Raw genomic sequence first — 21,269 nt, 5'->3', positions numbered from 1 at the left:
TTGCTTCCTCTGTCACTGATGTTGCTGGGTCATCTACTTTTCTTGGATCTACTGAGGCTGGATATGCTATTATAGCATAAGCCCCTGTCTTTGCCCTTGTCTCTGCTCTAGCCATCCCTTCCTCTTATGTTGTTGGTACTATCTCTACTGCTTCTTCAATGACTGGTGCTCGTGCTGGTGAATCTGGTACTGTGTGAAGGGGAGTCGGGTCTAATGGAACTGCTGCTTTGGTTGCTTCCCTTTAGAATAGTAGCGCCCTTGCTTCTAGTTCTCAAAATGGAATTGGAACTACCCCTACCATTTGAAGGGGATCTGTTGCTGGGTAAACAATTGGCTTTGGAACTACGCCTACACTAAGGGAGCGATTCAATCTACTACGGTATCATATAATAAGCCCGCCTTTCTGCCTATACTGGTTAAATACCCATTATATCGCTTAGTCCCGGTCCCAGATGAAGATTCAGAACCTATAATAATCTTTGGTTCCGACGCATCCCCTGGTGCTATTGGCTCTGATGCAAAAAACTCTACTATTGTTGCTTATTTACTGGCACCATTAATTGGAACTTGATTGGAACTTGAATTGGCACTAGGACGGCCTTGGTCAATATCAATCTGGAGAAGAACGAACTGCTAATGGGTCTGCTACCTGTGCTATTGGTGCTTTCACTTGGGCAACTAAGCCCACTTAATAAAAAGAAACTGGTCCTAATTGCCAACTACCTCTCCCGCCTTTAGAATAGTAGGGCCATCCCACTAAAGCCTATGTGCTTTTGCATTCGGATCCGCTCGATCTACTTCTTTTCTCAGAGCATAAGTAGTGAAGGCCATGGATGGTATAGGATGCGCTTTGGATTGTCCAGTCGAACCAGTTTACCAGGTTTCTCTTTACCAAGTTTATCCTTCAGTAGTTGACACAGTAGCAAGCCCCGTGTCCATAAATTAAGTTGAACAAGGTTAAGGTACAATAGCTCGAAGCTGCTCTTTCAAAGTCCAAAGCCTTGCAGCCATTTATCGGCAAGGGGCACCCCTAAGCTCTCTTTTCGTTCTCAGTCCTTTACCTACCTCAAAGCCCTGCTATATAGGCATTACAGTCTATTGGACACACATAGGATTGGGATTCCAGCTTCCTTACTTCCACCTCGCTACTAAGCATCCCTTCTAGGTCGAGATATAGGCATGGTAGAGAATACGCGCATAGAGGTATAATAGAGAAGCCAGGAAGCTAGCAAGTAACCTAATAAAGAGAGTCATTTTGCCTGGGTTACACCCCCGCCGGAGTGCTCCAGACACCAAAGGGCTTGCCTATATACGCAGGGTCCTGGAGTCAAGTAAAAGCTAAAAGCATAGGTGTCGGAAACAGGACAAAAGGCAGTGGTTTGTTCTCCGATAGCAAAGCTATCATAAGCAGAAGCAGGGGCATAGCCATATCCAATCGTAGAGTCCCAGTTGTCATAGGTCGAGATGGGCTGGTCATGGTTTACAAGGGCATATGACAGAATCAGCTCGGTTGCCCCAACCATTTGCCCACCCGCCTGGCGAGACTTTAACCGCTAGATTTAGCTTTACTATGGGAAGGAGAAAACCCCCTTAAACTGTTGGAACAAGCCAAACCCTACCTTGATCAATTTCCATATCTGCGCGCTGATAGCGGAGCTTTGCTATAGGTGGACGATAGTCAAAACACTTCACTGGGCCCTTTTTCTCTATTGTTGGATCTGAAACACGATCACCACTCAACGCTCTTATGTGAATTATTCTCCATCGTCAGCTGGTCATCTTTCTCAAGCTAGGGTTCATCGTGAGTCGATTCCATACCTCTTATGCTAGCAGGGTGGGGGGCATAAAAACCTTAGCCCGACACGAGTAAAGCATGGTTCCCTCCCCTACATAGGAACTAGAATTCCCCATGAATGCGTGAACACTTCATTATGAAGCAGGGTGATAACTATGCCCTCCACCCCTTCGCAATAATAACCCGAGGCCCCCTTTCTATAATTGTAGCTCAATTGTAGGGGAGATACCTCCAACTATCGAGTAGAGGAGGGGGGAGGGAAAGAAAAGTTGAGTGGGTGGGAGGAGGAGAGTTGGTGGAGGAGATAGTTGCCGCCTATAGTTCAAACTTGGGCATGTTACGTATAGAATCAATGGCACTTCCCGAACTATTGGCCGCCATGTAACAGCTTCCTCCAAGTGCGCGCCCCACCACCCACCCTCGACAGAGCCAACACATTGGTTGGTTGTCATAGCGTACTTTCTCATATCAATAATGGTTCTCCATCTTTAGAATCGTAACTACGAGCCTAAGCTAAGCCTGTTTCTAGCTGAGAAGGCCTAAAGTAGAGTCAACTTCAAAAGGTGGTGGGAATGTAGACTAGAATAAAGTCCCACCTTTCTTAGTTGTTCTCTTCCTCCCTACGGCTCCCACCCTGCATGCAGGGGAGATCTACACTGCTCTGTGGATGAGCATCGCGAAGAACTGCAAGATTATTTGGTTATGGTTCAACCCGAACTGCTACCTTTCCCTATGCCGACCAGTGCCTCTACCTTTTCTAGTGATGCCCCCGCTATTAGGAACTCTGCAATTGGCGCCTCCACCATTTCTACCTATTCTGTTACCTATGCCCTTAGATAATCTACACCTGGTGGTTATGGATCTTTATCTGGCACAGAATAAAGATTAACTACTTATTAGGGTTATGAATCAACCTAGGCTATTAGCTCTCGAACTACTACCTTTGCATCTGGATCTCGATCTGTATCTGTGCCTATTGCCTATACCTATGTCTTTCCCATGCCCAGGTTATTTGGATCTCCAACTAGATCTCCGACGGAGGATCTTACTCGCGAACTAGTTTGTTGGATGTCTTCCATCGGGGGAGACTTGTTTGACATTTCTTGGCACTTGGATGTTTTTCACATCCACTGTTACCACCAATGCCAAAGGGGGAGATTGTTGGCAATTTGGAGGAATTGATTATGTGTTGCATTGATGTCAACACTAGCTGTTTTACTGTCTACCGACTTCTAGTAGAGTGGTTGGTCTTTGATGAGCTGGAATTGGTTTAGATTAGTTATTCATGTCTTCTTAATGCGTATCATATTCAGTTGGTTTAGGATTTGATGATCCAAATGCTATCATATGTTCTAGTAATCCTTTTGGTTACTAGTAAGGGTTTTACAGACAATGCTTTGATGAAGATCTTTAGATAAATCCAATAAGTGGTGTTGGTGCGGCTTCTAGAAGGTTATCAAGATGCAGATGGTTATCATGTCCGCGTTCCACTTGTTTGTGGTGTTTCATTTGGCTTATGGCGACCTATTTTGGGTCCGGTGTTATTCTACTAGGTTATGGATCAGTTTATGTAACATGTTGGTTGATGCTCCCGATGCTTCACCAGTTGGATTTATTGTTTGGTTTATGTTGTTTCGGTCTTAGGCCGAATTAGTTTATCATTGGTTTGTGGGATTATGTAACAAATCTATTGTATTATCTTTTAGGTGGATGACCTAATTATTTAGGTCTCGGGTTGGTATAAATATGATTTAAGGTCTCTTTGTAGATCCGGGTATGGGTTATGGGATTATTTGTGTGTGAATAAAGTTGTAATCATATGTAGAGGTTTTGGTCAATCATAGGTGATCAAATTTGGGTTTGTGTAAGAGGTTTAAGACCTCTGGTATTGAGCTTAATCATAATTGTACTAAAGCATAGGAGATTCTATTCTTGCAGTTCATTCCTCTTTTCGGATTGTAGTTTGGATTTATTTTGTTGTTAGTGACACTCCTTTTGTGATGAGTACTGTGCTCTAGGCTATTGACCTTTTTGCATGTGCAGGCCCCTCTTATTGTAATCACATACTTGTTGTAGAAGTATAATCTGACTGTGGGTAGGCTTCCCACAGTGGTTTTTCCCTTTACTAGGTTTTCCACATACAAATCCTGGTTTTATGTGTTATGGATGGTTGATAATTGTTCTTTGATTTATGTTTGTGATTAATAGTTATATCTGCTATTCTAGTATTTGGTTTATGCATTTTGGTATAAGGTTCTATGTGCTTAAAGTTTTATAATAAGTTGACAACTGATTCATCCCCCCCACTCTCAATTGTCCATCGGTTATCCTAACAATTGGTATCAAAGCTTGGTCCTCATTGCATAAGCTTAACCGCTTGAAGAAGATCCCATGGCAACTAATAGCTCTACTGCATCTATTTTCTAGAGAGAAACCCCTAAGATTGATTCAAAAAATTACAGGGCATGGAAGATTCAGATGGAGACTCATTTGAGATGTATTGGGAAAGAGATTTGGGAGATCACGAAGAAAGGCTATACTCCTCATAATCCGACATCTAGCAATCCTCCTCCAACAAACCTGGATAAGGACATTGAAAATGATTGTAGAGCTAGAGAAGCACTCTTGAGTGCTTTTTTTGATCAACAAATTATGGGATTAAATGACCAATCATTTGCGAAGGATATATAGGATAAGTTGGAGGCTCTTAATGAAGGTGACCCTACTGTTAAAATTGTTAAACTTGATGATTACCAGGTGAGGTATCAGAATCTGAAGATGGAAGAAGATGAAAGCATTACTGCTTTTATGGAAAGAGGAAATGAAAATGTTATGGGAATTCAGTGTTGTGGTAGATCTCTAAGCGAAGATGAGATTGTTTTTAAAGTATTGAGAGATTTCCCATCGACTTACAAGATGAAGGCTACTACAGTTAATGAGCTGAGAACAATGGCTAACAATTCTGTTAACAGGGATACTTTGGTTGGAAAGTTATCTGCTTTTGTGCTTGAAGAATTTGGTCCTCAAGGAGCTGCAAAGACTGAATCTGCTTTTCATACATCTGCATCATCAACCGACAAGAGTGATTGGAAATATTTATATGCGAAGGAACTGGAGGAAATGAAGAAAGAAGATGATGAGTTTGAGCAACTTGAAGCCCTATTTGCTAGAAGTGTACCTAAAGATCCGAGAGGAAGTAAGTATGAAGGAAAATCACCTTTTAAATGTCTTGCATGTAAATAAGATAGGTCATTTTGCATCTAGATGTCCTGAAAGGAATTCAAGATTTGAGGAGAAAGCTAGAAGATCTTTTAGGCCTAACCATGATTATCAGAACAAGCATAAGTACAGGAGGAACAATGACAAATCATGTTACTATGTGGATGAGGAAGGTGTGACTAATTTTGATGATGAACTGACACAAAATTCAGCTAGTGGATCCAACAATGGAAAGGAATGGGTATGTTTGGCCGTCAAGGAAGATGCTCCAACACCTGTTATTCAAAATGAGGAAAAAGCCCTTGCTGCTAAAATTAAAGACAAGGATGAATGGGTGATAGACAATGGATGTTCACATCATATAACTGGAGATAAAAGGAAGTTTCTATCTTGGCAAGAATTTGATGGTGGTCTGGTTAGATTTGGAGATGCCAAAGCATGTATGATTAGAGGAAGAGGAACTATATAATTGGATTGTAGGTATAACACTAATAATGTTTATTATGTTGAAGGTTTAAGGCATAATCTTTTGAGTGTAGGACAGTTGGTGGATAAGGGATTTCAATTATAGTTCAAGGATGGAAAATGCAAAATCGTCAACAAATCTGGATTGGAGATTGCAACTGGTACTTGGACTAAAGGTAACATCTTTCATTTGAACTTCGGTGAGAAGGCATGTTTGATTTTCCAAGTTGATTAGAGTTGTCTATGGCATAATAGGTTGTGTCATGTGAATTTTGATTGCATTGTATTTAGATCAGTTCAACTAAGGCTGATAGAGATATACCTAAGATTATGAAGCCCTATAATCTGATATGTAAGGAGTGTCAAATGGGAAAGCAAGTCAGAACTTCTTTTAAGAGTATACAAGACAAATCTAATGATGTTCTTGATCTTATTCATACTGATTTCTGTGGTCCTACTAGAATACAAAGTTTTCAGGGTGAAAGATATTTTATGCTAATCATTGATGACTATTCTAGAATAATGTGGGTTACTTTTTTAAGGGAGAAATCTAAAGCTTTTCAAAAGTTCAAGATATTTAAAGCTAAAGTTGAGACAAAGACATGGTTGAAGATTAAATGCTTAAGGTCGGATAAGGGTGGTGAATTCATATCTGGTGAATTTAACAGTTATTGTGAGAAGTATGTCTGCACCCTAGACACCTCATCAGAATGGTGTTGTGGAAAGAAAGAACATAACTATCTTGGATGCAGTGAAAACTATGATGATGGAAACTAATATACCTCATATCTATTGGAGAGAAGCTATGAGCACAATGGTATACACATTCAATAGAGTTCATATCAAAGGAGACACTGGTAAGACAACTTATGAGTTATGGTTTGGTCATACACCTACAGTTAAGTATTTCAGAATCTTTGGTAGTAAATTCTATATAAAAAGAGATGATTCTATTGTAAAGTTTGATCCTAGATGTGATGAACATATATTTCTTGGTTATTCTAATGAAAGAAAATCATATAGATGTTATAACAAAAGATTGCAGATGATTGTGGAGAGTGCTAATGTCAAGGTGGATGAGTTGTACAGAGGTCAAATTAGAACTTATGAGAGAGAACCAGAAGTGGAGATGATCATAATTGAACTAGTAGCACCTGTACCGGAACATAATGTTGAACCAGTTGCCTCGATAGTATCAAAAAATTTAATAGTAGCTGAAGATTAGAGTAGAGAAATAGAAAGTCAGAAGACTCCTAGGTATGTAAGCTTAAATCATTCAAAAGATCAGATCATTGGAGACAAGAACAAAGGAGTAATGACAAGAAGAAGGTTGGCAACTGATGAGGTATGTTTAATTTCTCAAGTTGAACCGACATCAATTATTGAAGCTTGTAAGGATGAATGTTGGATGAGAGCTATGGAAGAGGAATTAGATCAGACTGAAAAGAACAACACATGGACTTAAGTTCCCCGGCCTAAAAATAAGAATGTTATTGGAACTAAATGGGTTTTTAGGAATAAATTTAATGAGGATGGACAAGTTGTAAGGAACAAAGCTAGATTGGTATGTAAAGGATATTATCAAAAGGAAGGGATTGATTATGATGAGAATTTTTCTCCAGTAGCTAGGATTGAAGCTATGAGATTATTTATTGCTTGTGCTCCCATAAGAAATACAAGGTTTATCAGATGGATGTTAACTGTGCATTTTTGAATGGAGATCTTGAAGAGGAAGTTTACATTGAGCAACCTGATGGAACTATACTTTCAGATGACAAAAACATGGTTTTCATGTTAACGAAAGCTTTATATGGTTTGAAACAAGCCCCTAGAGCTTAATAGGCTAGATTGGACAAATATATTTTGAAGCTTGGTTTCACCAAAGGTAATGTTGGCAGTAACTTATATTATAAGATTATTGACGATGACATATTGATTGTTGAAGTCTTTGTTGATGATATCATTTTTGGAGATGTTGACTGGGTTGGAGATGTTGATGACCGAAAAAGCACATTTGATGGAGCTTTCTTTCTTGGAAAGAAACTTGTTTCATGGATCAACAAGACATAATCATGTACTTCTGAAGTTGAGTATGTTGTTTCTGCTACTAACTGTACACAATTTCTATGCATGAAGTAAATGTTGAAGGATATAAGGGTAGATTGCAATGAACCAATAGTTATTCACTATGATAACTCTACTACTATTGACATATCAAAGAATCTAGTATTTCATTCTAAGACTAAGCACATTTCTATCAAGTATAATTTTCTGAAGGAGAAGGTGGAAACAAATGAAGTCAGACTAGTTTATGTGAACACTAATGAGCAGATTGCAGATATCTTTACTAAACCTTTGCCTAAGTAATCATTTGAGTACTTTAGAGACAAATTGGGAGTTTCTACCCCTCTGATAGAGACTTGAGTGATTTTGATTGGCATGAGTCCAACATGCATTATCGAAACTATCATTCATTTCGGATTGATGTGTTGGTGCTACTACTCAGGGGGAGTAGTCAGCTATGTGGTTCAGAGGATTTATGACTTTCTTTCACGTTTATGTCAGATTTCTGGCATTGATGTCAAAGTGGGAGAGGTATATGTGAAAAATAGAGCTTAACAGGGATATCATTCACGGGGGGAGTTGGTTTGTTGGTTCAGAACTTCATTGTCATATCATTTTGGGGAGTTTGTTGGATGTCTTCCATTGGGGGAGACTTGTTTGACATTTCTTGGCACTTGGATGTTTTTCACATCTAGTGTTTCCATCAATGCCAAAGGGGTATATTGTTGGCAACTTGGAGGAATTGATTATGTGTTGCATTGATGTCAACACTAGCTATTTTACTGTCTACCGACTTCTGATAGAGTGGTTGGTCTTTGATGTTGATCTAGAGATTTGTCTCTGGTTTGGTCCGGTTGTTGGAATTGGTTTGCATTGGTTATTCATGTGTTCCTGATGCGTATCACATTCAATTGGTTTGGGATTTGATGATCTGGATGCTATCATATGTTCTAGTAAGCCTTTTGGTTACCGATAAGGGTTTTACCAGCAGCTCTTTGATGAAGATCTTTTGATGAATTTGATAAGTGGTATTGGTGCGGCTTGTAGAAGGTTATCAAGATGCTCATGGTTATCATGTTTGTGTTCCAGTTGTTTGTGGTGTTTCATTTGGTTTATGGCAACCTATTTTGGATTAGGTGTTATTCTAGTAGGTTATGGACCGGTTTATGTAACGTGTTGGTTGATACTCCCGATGCATCACCGATTGGATTTATTGTTTGGTTTATGTTGTTTCGGTCTTAAGCTGACTTAGTTTATCCTTGGTTTGTGGGATTATGTAACGGATCTATTGTATTATCTTTTAGGTGGCCGACCTAATTGTTTAGGTCCCATTTTGGTATAAATATGATTTAAGATCTCTTTCTAGATCATGGTATGGGTTATGGGATTATCTGTGTGAATTAAGTTGTAATCACATGCAAAGGTTTTGGTCAATCATAAGTGATCAAATTGGGTTTGTGTAAGAGGTTTAAGACCTCTGGTATTGAGCTTAACCAGAACTGTACTCAGGCATAGGAGATGTTATCCTCGTAGTTCATTCATCTTTTCGGATTGTAGTCTGGATTTATTTGGTAGTCAGTGAGGCTCCTTTTGTGATGAGTAGTGCGCTCTAGGCTTTTAACCTTCCAGCATGTGCAAGCCTCTCTTATTGTAATCACATACTTGTTGTAGAAGTATTATCTAACTGTGGGTAGGCTTCCCACGGTGGTTTTTCCCTTTACTGGGTTTTCCATGTACAAATCCTGGTGTTATGTGTTATCAATGGTTGATAATTGTTTTGTGATTTATGTTTGTGCTTAATAGTTATATCAGTTATTCCGGTCTATGTTTTATGCATTCCGGTATAAGGCTTTGTGTACTTAAAGTTTTATAATCTGTTAACAACTGATTCACCCCCCCTCTCAGTTGTCCACCGGTTATCCTAATAATTGGTATTAGAGCTTGGTGCTCTCTGCAGAAGCTTAGCCATTTGAGGAAGATCCTATGGCAACTAATAGTTCAACTGCATCTATTTTTTGGAGAGAAACCCCTAAGCTTGATTCAACAAATTACAAGGTATGGAAGATTCAAATGGAGACTCATTTGAGATGTATTGGGAAAGAGATTTGGGAGATCATGGAGAAAGGCTATACTCCTCATAATCCGGCATCTGGCAATCGTCCTTCGACAAACTTTTATAAGGACATTGAAAATAATATCAATATTACTATGGAATCATTTGAGACTCCATTTCTTTTTGGAAGCGGCTAGAGATTCAAGCACAAGTCTTTCTCAATCTGTCTAGGTGATTTTTCTGGGGTCTTACACCAACTATTATTTCTGAAGGAGATTGATTTGTTTGTGGTCTCATTCTTATCAATAATTCCTAGCAATTGTTACTAGGGCAAATTTATATTCAGGCGCAGTTGAAGACACCATTCTGGGTCGTACTGGTGAGATCACATAAGAAATTATAGAGCAACGATGGAAAACAATTATGGAAACTGCAATCTTGAGAAACAAAGTTTTAATCATGAATTATAGAGTGATGATCTGTATAAAACAAAATGTTTAATGAACAACAATACTTATGAAAAGCGACTATGATAAGCCAAGCGATAAGAGTTGGAAATAAAAAGATTATGTCCAACATGGCCCGATACATATCCAACGATCATGAAGGTTGGCACATTGGATGGTAATGAGAATTAACAAATAAGAAGACACAATGGAGGTTAGAGCACATATAAAAGATAATTACATGTCTATGGTAGTAAACGACAATGGTTATGCAAGCATTGAATGAAAGTATGAAGACATGCAAACATGTGTTAAGGAAGTGATTCAATCCTATGATTATGCAATGATTCCAAAGAAAAGGTAAACAAAGTGGTGGGAGCAATGAATAGAGGAATAAGCTAGCATTCAAATATGGCAATGCTTTTGTTAGACAGTGGTGACTTCAAAGTATTTATGTGCAACGACTTCAAAATCAATATGGGTGACTGACTTGGATCAAACATGTTAGAATGAAATGATTTGATATGGTCAAATTGATAATCCCAAGACAATGATAGTTATTATTGGGAAATATTTAAAGATAGCGATAAAATTCATTGCCTTGATTAGCAATGATTACATTTGTTAAAGCCATAGGTGAAATACAATATTAAGAGCAATGGTATATTAAAGAAAGCACGGTGTTTGAGAATCAAGTTCCATAAGAAGAGATAGTGCGATCAACAATTATATAATGAAGACATGACTTTGATTATTAACAAACAATGAGTGACTAAAGGTGATGCGATTAAGAAAAATACAACTGATGTGATTAATAAGATTATTGAAATGAGGCTATCATTATTCATAGACAATGATATAAGCAACGACTGATGATTGAGAGACAACTGATGATTAATGGAGTTGTGATTCCTTATTAAGAAAGAAGTCAACATCAACAAACCCAATATCGTTCATTACGTGCAAGTCGATGTGATAATACTGGGCAGAAGGCATCATGGATAAATATTCTAGTCGAGTTTCTGCAAACTGTTATGGAATGATATAATTACCTTTAAAAATGAATAATAGGGAAAATAATTAATATAACGGGTATTTGTAGCATGCTCTTTAGCGTGGATACTCCTCTACAACACGTAAGACTATTTATTGGTCTGTGACGTGAATCTTGATCAGGATTGTGCTACTTTGTAAGCAAGGATTAAGACGACAATCCAACATTTGTTGGTTGAATGAAAAGCCACGGATTTATTTATATTAATGAAAGAAAACAGTTGACGTGAACATTATTAGAGAAGGGGTGCAACTTCTTAATAATAAGATGTATGATTACTAAAGAAAATCTGAATCTTTAAGTTCTAAGATCAGGAAAGAACAATTGGTGAATTGTGAGGAAGATTAATCAATAAAGAGGATGGACCAAGAAGAAATAAGAGACCACATTCAAGGAAGGAAGAACTTGATGCTTGCAGCCATGAGACTGAGATGGTGACTGGAGACATCTCTCAAAGAGGAAGAACCTTATTGTCATTGCGATCATTTTATTCGAAGAGAAGGAAATAACATTCAGAGGGAGTCTGACAAACCAACAGAGGCAACCTTGGACAAGGAGGTTAGGAGGTTGATGCAAGAACTTGGAGCTTCAGAGGGAGCCACATCATCATGAAGATTTGTTATAATGTATATTTCTTTGAGATAGAGAAGTATGAGGTGAAAGCCCTTGTTAATGCAGTTTTCTCTATGACAAAGAAATTTGAGGTGAAAGCCCTTGTCTTTCCACCCTTTGGGAGTAGCCATGGTGGACGTCATGTTGAGAGACTCCATGACAACATCACGTTGAGAGACTTTGTGATGAATACTTTGTACTTGTGCTTTTCCACACATGGGAGTGGCCATGGTGGATGTCATGTTGAGTGAATCCATAACAACATCACGTTGAGTGACTGTGATAGGAACTTGTGCACATATTCCTTTCCACACATGGGGAGAAGCCATGGTGGATGTCATGTTGAGTGACTCCATGATGATGTGTTTCTTTCCACAAATGGGAGTAGCCATTGTGGGCATCACGTTGAGAGACTTCATGACGAACCTTTGCAGATCTTTGAGATTGAGATGTGTCTTTTCTACAAATGGGTGTAGCCATTGTGGACATCAATTTGAGAGACTCCATGATGAGGATATTTGAAAATACCTTCCTAGCTAAGAGGGAGTGTTAGTGTTTTATAACCACAGGAGGTATTCCTAGAAGAAAGTCTGCCTATTGTAAATTATTATTTTATATTTATAAGGGTTGACCCAAGATGAAAAGTCACCTTAGTTCTTGAATGAAGCCGACTCTTGTGAAGAGTCACCTTGCTTGAGAAAAGGCACCTTACTTTGTATATATAGAAGGTGATGATCATTTCATTTTGATCAATCAATTTAATATAAGAGATATATTCTTGGCTGAGTTTTTCTCCCTCAAGAAGGAGGGTTTTCCCAGGATATGTGGTGTGTTCTATTTTGTTCATGTGTTGTATTTCTGTGTATTGCAAATCTAATCATTAAAAAAAAAAAAGAAGTAAGGACTCACTTCAAGGTCACTTATGAGTCCCTCAGAACCTCTTCTTTGCATCTCAAGCCCACAATACAAGATGGGTGTTATACAATCAATCATTATGCATTCCCTCTTGCAGGATCAGAGGGAAGATGTAAGGGGTTACTTGACTACTCAATTGTAAGTACCTTCTTTTAGGTTTCTTATGAGCCCCTCATGACCCATCTCTTACTCTTCAATCCCTCTCCCATAAAGACGATTACAAATAGTATTTATCATGCATGTGAAAACACAAAGTATACAAATGAATGCATGAAGATACTGAGCATACACAAACTATACACCTGTACAAACACAAAGCATACATTTGGATAACTATATTGTTAGATTATGATTAATGCATATTATCTTTAATATGTTAATATCAAATTCATACCATAAGTTTTCTCAGAATTCTTAAGTATCCTTCTTTCCTTTCTTTTCGAATAAGAGATACTACGGTATCGGTTCCTCCATGAAGCTCCATCTCTAAGTCTATTCTTTATTTGATTGCAGATTCTTAGGTTCTCCCTCTTCATACCTTGCTTTTTTATCTATATTCTCACTTCAAGGTCATTTACGAGCCCCTTGCAACCTCTCCTTTGCATCTCAAGCCCACAATACAAGATGGGTTTTATACAATCAATCGTTATGCATTCCCTCTTGCAAGATCGAAGAGAAGATGTAAGGGGTTACTTGATTGCTCAATTGTAAGTACTCGCTTTTAGGTTTCTTACATGCCCCTCATGACCCATATCTTACTCTTCAAGCCCTCTCCCATAAAGAGGATTACATACAGTATTTAGCATGCATGTGAAAACACAGTATACAAATGAATGCATGAAGGCACTGAGCATACACAAAGTATACACTTGTACAAACACAAAGCATACATTTGGATAACTATATTGTTAGATTATGATTAATGCATATTATCTTTAATGTGTGAATATCAAAATCTTACCACAATTCTGCAAAGAATTCTTGAGTAAGTATCCTTCTTTCCTTTCTTTTTGAATAGGAGATACTATGGTATCGGTTCCTCCGTGAAGCTCCATCTCGAAGTCTTCATTTTCTGATTGCAGGTTGTTAGGGTCTCCCCCTTCATACCTTGCTTTCTTATCTATATTGTCCCTTTCTTCTTCATCAATAGATGCTTCAATCATATGGACTTGGCTTCCCTTTCCACATATGTGTCTATATTCCCATGGTTCATTGCACTTAAAGCACAAGTTCCTCTTCCTTTGACCATCTCGTCATTTTTTGCCATTTCCATCTTGTTATACATGTCATGTTCCCATTTCTCATTACAATAAAAGCTTATTTTTCCTTGGACTTCCTTCTTTTGTCCCTCATCTTTATGAGGATTTTTGAATTGTGTATTTGATGTTAAATTTTTGGTCGTCTTTAAATGGGTGATTATCAATCTTTATAGCCTTTAGGATTGCTTCTCTAATCTTGTGGGGTCCATGACACTTACTATATTGTGGGTCAATCTTTTAATCCCTCCACAAAGAGGTAAATGAGCCTTTCTTGAGAAATTTTCAGCTCCATGACAGCTAATTTTTGGAATTCGATGGCAAACTCTTCTACTGACCCTTGTTGCCTTTGTTGAGTTAGTTATTTGAAGTACCATTGTGGGTTCTTTTGATCAAATCTCTTGATGATTTTTTATGTAAAATTGTCATAAGTATTTATATATTATGGCCTTGGGTGATAAGACCATGGTGCAACCATTCGTGGGTTTTTCCTGTTATATGTAGCATTGCAAACTTGTTTGCATTCGCCTCTGTCATGGGACTTAGTGATAGATAAGTATCTAACTTTTAGACCCATGAATGTGCTGTAAATTTTTCAAATCCATTAAAGGAAGGAAGGTTTATTTTTTTATTATGCTTAAAAAATGTTACAATGATGATAAGGACTTTACAATATTACCCAGGCTTTGGTACCAATTTATTGCAGAATATCAATAATACAATAACAATAATAGAAGCTAGAGCCAATATTACTTCAAAGCTTTATTATAATAGTTAGACTTGATAACCCATGTAAGTCAGTTTCTCATAATCCCCAAATTGCATGGAATCACAAGGGTAGAGGATACTCTTGGATTTTTCTTAAGAGACTCTTCACACTAAACTCGTAATACAAGACTTACTTCATGCCACACTAGATGTCTTCAATGATCTCACAAGACCTCTATTTATAACAATTAGAGGCCAAGGGGTAGATGGAATTTATCGGTAGATGTGAGTGGTAATTTAGAATTACTGGTAGATGTAGGTAGTGAGAGGTTGATTGTGATACTGGTAGATAAGAAAAGTAGATGAAAAAGTAGGAGGAACTTTTGGAAGATAGTGAAAGTGGAGTGCTAGGTGGTAGTATGTACTATGGAATCTTGTCATAATGGAGTACGTACTCTGAGATTTGCAACCTCATGTAGGCCCTTTACCATTTATTTAATAATTTCTATAATTTTCTATAGACTCACTATTTACTAATTTATTTAATATCACTTTTTATATACCCGAAAAGTGAGAACGGTCCACTTAACACCTGTAAGTGGCTACAAGGATCTTGCTTTTTGCATAGGTTTTGCATCCCCTTGTCATAGCTTCACATGATTGACGATGCATCATGGCTTTTTTAGATAGGGTTGCATCATGTTGTCAGATCTTAACATGGTTGACTTCACAACACAAACAAACCCTTGTGCTAGTTGTATGCAAGGCATTTTATTCTAAAGCCTGAAATATATTAATCTAGATTGCAAGGAGGAATATCACACCAAAAGGCCGACACTGTTAGTCCTTCCATCAATCATATAAGTAAGATACTACTGATATTATCTAGATTATTAAAATTTCTTATATATAATTCATAGCACTCATTATATACATTTATGTACAACAAATCTCATTTTGTTGTTGTATTATCATCTTGTGTCCAATGTTGGGTCAAACCACCATTCTAAAATACGCCATTGCCTAATATTAAGAATAAGATGGAGTCCTGGTAAATTGAAGCCATTGTCAAAATCCATAACATACTTATATTTGTAAGTATATTTCAATCTTTTTGATAGAAGTGATCCTGTATCTGGATGATACTAGTTACTTTAAATTTGGGTGTTTTTGTACTTGATTATCCATTCTAGCTGGCTTCCAGAAAAATGTACAAGATAAATAATATCTAGGAGGACTGTATTGGACTTATATGGAGTTAACAAGGATAATAATATTTTACATGAAGGACTAAACACATTAGTCAAATCATCAACATTATGGTATCATAATGGCAAATGACTCGTAATGTCTTTGCATCTAAATATTATATGAGCCTTCTTATATAGTCTAACTAGTTCCTTTAGAACAACCAATTACCCTTTAGTGAAATGTGGAGACAAAATGTGTCTCTCTTTTGTACCTGGGACTGTATGCAAGTCACCCCATCCATCATATCTGAATACTGGAACAAGAGTATCAAAGAAACATGTTGACAAAATGTGTCTCTCTTTTGTACCTGGGACTGTATGCAAGTCACCCCATCCATCATATCTGAATACTGGAACAAGAGTATCAAACATGTTTCTAATATTTTCCTCTGGCATTCTTCTTCTTCTTCTTCTTCTTGCAAAATATTAATCCATTTGTTTATCTCTTTTTCAATGTCTTCTTTTTCTTTGTTAAGTTCTTCTATCTTTTGAAAATACTTTTCTTTCTGGATTCTTCTGGTTACTATGTTTTCTTCATATCTGTAGGATTTTCTATTAATTTTTGTTTCCAATTCCCATTCTACTATTTCAAGATATTCTTTTAGAATTCTTATATATTCTTCTACAGATTTATCATATCTTCCATCTATAATTTTTCTTTTCTTTTCACAAGGCCATTTTCAATATTGACAGTATTCTGCACACGACTTTCCTTCTTTCCTACATTTTGGAACTTGCAAATTAAACCCAGTCTGTCTAATATTCTTTTGTACACAAACTTTCTTTTCATTCCTCAAACTTATTATTTCAATTGTATTTAATTCCTTTTCATTCACTGCAACATTCTTTTCTTTTGAATTATTATGCAAATATGCAATTCTAGACATGTTGATATTTAAGCTCTTACGACTTGTCATTTTATCAAAACACAAGAATTTTTTTAGATCTTAAAATTTCAGTCCGCGTTTGCTACTACAATTTCCTAGCTTATGACTACCCTTCACAATGCCTCCTTGGCTTCAACAACGGGTCTTACTTTTGTGGGGTCCACAGCTACTTGCAAGACTTACCCTCAACCTTTCAGACTTCAAAGTCTCTTAATATTTCTCAAAATAACACATGGCAAAAGACAAATAAAGATTAATAAAAATATTTTGCAATCTCTATTCTAGTATTGTCTTTATTTGTCTCTTCCATTGTGTCATTTTGAGAAATATTAGGAGAGTTTGAAGTCTGAAAGATTGAGGGTAAGTCTGACAAGTAGCTATAGACCCCGCAAAAATAAGATCCGTTGTTGAAGCTAGGGAGACATTGTGAAGGGCAACCATAAGCCAGGAAATTGTAGCAACAAATTCAGACCAAAATTTGGAGTAAGATCTAAAAACTTTCTTGTATTTGAAGAAATGGCAAGTCATAAGAGTTTAAATATTAGCATGTCTAGAATTGTATATTTGCATAATAGCTCAAGAGATATGAATGTTGCAATGAATAAAAAAGAATTAGTCACAAATAGAAATAGAAGTTTGAATGATATAAGGAAGGAAAAGAAAGCTTGTGCAGAAAAGAATTTTAGACAAATTCAAAAAGATAAGAAAGAAGAAAAGTCTTGTGTCCAAAATTTTGTCAATGTTGAAAATGGTCTTTGTAAAAAGAAAATAAAAATTATAGATGAGAAATATGATAAATGTGTAGAAGATTATATAAGGATTCTAAAAGAAGATCTTGAAGAAGTGGAATGGGAACTAAAAAGAGAAATAAATAGAAAATCCTATAGATATGAAGAAAAGACAGTAGCCAAAAGAATCCCAAAAGGAAAGTATTTGCAAAATATAGAAGAGATTAATAAAGAAAAAAATTACATTGAAAAATAAATAAATAAATGGATGATGAAATCAAAAACTAATCTTTTGCAAGAAGAAGAAGATTCTCATGCTACAGAAGTTTCTATAAGGAAAGTTAAGAAAATTTTGGATAGGATAAAACGGAAACAAAAAAGCTCTCAAAATGGGATGACAAACAAAAATCTTCTACATTTGGACATTAAGGAGTCTGGTTCAAAATAATTTAAAAATATTGTAGATAAGGATGGAAAGGTGCTAGTTGTTTCTTCTAAAAAACAAAGCCTTCAACCAGTATATGTGGAACAAGAATATTCAGTGTGTTTTATATCTTTTGATCATAATGAAGTAAGTACTTCAAAAAATGGTAAATATAAAGAGAAAATAGTTTCAAATGAGGCTAACGAGTTAGATTATAATTTTTTTTCAAGCAATGCCTTTTGAAGTAGTATGTGATCAAAGCATATATGACCAAAAAATTCTTCAAGGAAAAGAAGTATGCAAAGACTCTCAACACAATGTGATAACAAAAGAAGAGGATGAAAAAAATAGTCTAACAAGAATGATTGAAGATGAAGAAAGCATAATGAATATATTGCATCAATCTATTCTTCCTGAAAATTTATACACAACAAAAATAAATCATAGTCACTATGAATGGATGCTTGATCAATATTGTGGAAATAATAAGGAAGTTCTTGAAGAAGAGTATGATCAAACTATTTTGGATTATGCAACAAATATCCTTGAATAATTTTTTGAGAACAAAGAAGTCACAAATCCCATAGCATAGATGGAAGAAAATTTCCAGCAAACTAATAATAGGGAAATATTTTCAGGACTGGAGGAGCAATTATGCAAAATGCAAAATGAAGGAGCAATTATTCCTAGAAAGCCTAGAAATCCCATAATTTATGTCACACTAGGAGAAAATGATAAACAATTTTCTACTCTTCTCGATACATGATTTGGAATCAACATTGCCAAAGATTATGTTTCACTATCTTATTATTGACAAACTCAAACAACCTTGATTCAAGGGATAGGAGCCAAGAAAAGGTTAGAAAGAAAAGCATGTGGTATCGTAGTAAATATAAGAGAGCTTAATTATTCTTGCTCATTTTGGTAAGATGATAGCATCAAAATTGATATCCTCCTATGATGAGATTTTCTGAGCCAGTTTTAAAAGGTTTCTATTGACATGGCTAAAATCACATTGCTACGACTCTATCCAGCCAATGCAGAATAGAATGTTCTCGATGAGTATCCTATCCTCTCTTGTGTAAGGAATCCCTAATGCTATTTTAGTTGATAAAATGGGATGACCTCAAGGTTCCAAATGTCATTTCATGACTTTGAGATAGCTCAACGGTTGATGCGTTTTGTTGGGAGCACAAGGGGCCTTACATTTACAACAAGCTGGTCTGTTGCGATTCTTAAACTGTGAAATAAATGCAAAAGAGAAGGGATAGGAGATCTAAAATTAACAAGACTAGTGTGTGGGTAGACAGATTCAACATAACCAATCCTTTCTTGGCCAGAATAACTCACAACCTCACAAGAATGGTACATACTATATGTGTGAAAATCCATGAATCACACAAAGGGGGAGAGAGAATCTGTAGTATGTCGGATACTACATGTGTTGACATCAATGCCAAAGGGGGAGATTGTTGGGATTGTGTTTTCATTGATGTCAACCGATATAGGATGGCAACCGGTATGGGAGATTGATGAGTAGTGTTGTCATTGATGCATACCGGAAATGGTGTCATTGATGTCAACTAGCATAGAAGGTCACTAGTACACAAGGTAGTGTTGACTTATGTTGAAAACATAAGGACTACAAACTGGTAAGTGACATGTTGGCAATGCATTGTTGCCAACTGAAAAGAGAGTAAGATGTTGGGATGTTGATTGTGATGAAGAGGCGAAATGTTACAAAATCACATCAAAACTGGAGGTGAAGCATGTGCAAACCACTAGTATGCTATGTGGATGTCAATCAATGGGACTCCCACCGGATGAAGTTACAGTCACCATATGAAGAGATGACTGGCAGTGAGTGTGCCCAATCGGATCATATGTGCATGTTTGAAGATATGATGCTCAAACAAGGAAGCCACATTGGTGCATTGCAAGATGCAGATGGCAAGGATCCACTCCCACCGGTAAGTGGAGCTTATCTCCTACTATGCATGGAATGCATCATAGTCCTCTGAGATAAGACAAAAGAGTAGAAGGCAGGTGATTGAAGGCTCACACCGAATGAATTGGTGAAACACTAAGTTGCCTCAAGTGCATAAAATCAGAGATGTGCACCAGATCTGCAAGAGCAGACATGATGAGTGGCCGGTACAAAGAAGGAAGGATATGTTTGTCACTTTGACAAACCAATTGATAAGTGAACTAGTCTATTGATGAAGAAGGCAAGTTGGAACAATTGTAGACAAAGGATGTTGCCAGAATGCAAATGGAGTTTGGTGCCACTGGTATGCACGGTATGTTACCAATATACATGTAGAAGATATCACTGGTATAGATGTCCACTGATAAGAGAGCAAAATAGCAAAAGTGAAAGGCTCTTGTCTAATAAAGATGAGCATGCTATGCTTTGGCATGTCAAGTGACCGGTAAGCTAACAAAGTGCAGATGTTGAAGGCCCCCATCTGTTGAAGATGTGTATGAGGTAGGTTATCAAGAATTTTGACCACTTTAGGCATTCCACCAGAAGAGAAGCAAAGTGCAAGGGTGAAGACAGACCAATTAGGGTAAAATTGGTCGAGTTTGTAAACTGGTAGATGAACCCGGTTGTGTGGTTGGTCGATGATCATGTCTGGGCTGACACAAAAACTTAGCAGAGGTGGATACTGACTATGATGATACGTAGGAGATAGGTGTCATGCATACAGTGGTCGATGAAGAGTTGTTGGTGAGGTAGGTGGTGACTAGTTGACATTAATTTTGATAGCGTGCTTCATGGGTTGAGAGAAGAAGAGTGCAGCTTGAGACTGATCAGAGGACAAAGATCTGATTTGGTGACTTCATGATCAAGGCCGAGTGTCTAGGTGTTGATAAAGGTAGGTGAAGCTATCTGCGTGATCGCTTCATAGGTATTTGACAAGTGCAGATCCAAGGAGTCATGTTTGCCAAATATGGCAAATGTGTTCTAGATGCAGTGGGATTGGTGGAGTTTGATTGATCTGTTGCAAGTGGTCGATATCTGGAAGGAGATCTGATTGGATTTGGTCTGCCTCAGGGTCGATGAAGGAACCCTAATGCGCCAGAAGTTTGAACATGACATTTTGGCGGGAAGGCATAGTATAAATGTGTAAATCAAAGACTAGATCTGTTGTTGCTACATGAGATATTGAGGTGAGTGAAGAGAGCCAATCAGTCAAGTACTCAATGACAATCAAAGAATAGACTGAGTGTGTGAGTGAGAATCGGGTTGAATAGTTCAACCGACAAGGGTGAGGTAACCGATAGACTGCCATTGACTCTGACAGAGGAGTACACTAGTGGTGACTGAACTGACAAAGAAGAGCCACAAAATATTGCAGTGAAGATCCGGTAAGCTGAGAACCGGAAGTA

This window comes from Cryptomeria japonica, chromosome 11, assembly GCF_030272615.1.
Source record: "Cryptomeria japonica chromosome 11, Sugi_1.0, whole genome shotgun sequence".
NCBI lineage: Eukaryota > Viridiplantae > Streptophyta > Pinopsida > Cupressales > Cupressaceae > Cryptomeria > Cryptomeria japonica.
Note: the sequence above shows the minus strand (reverse complement) of the source record.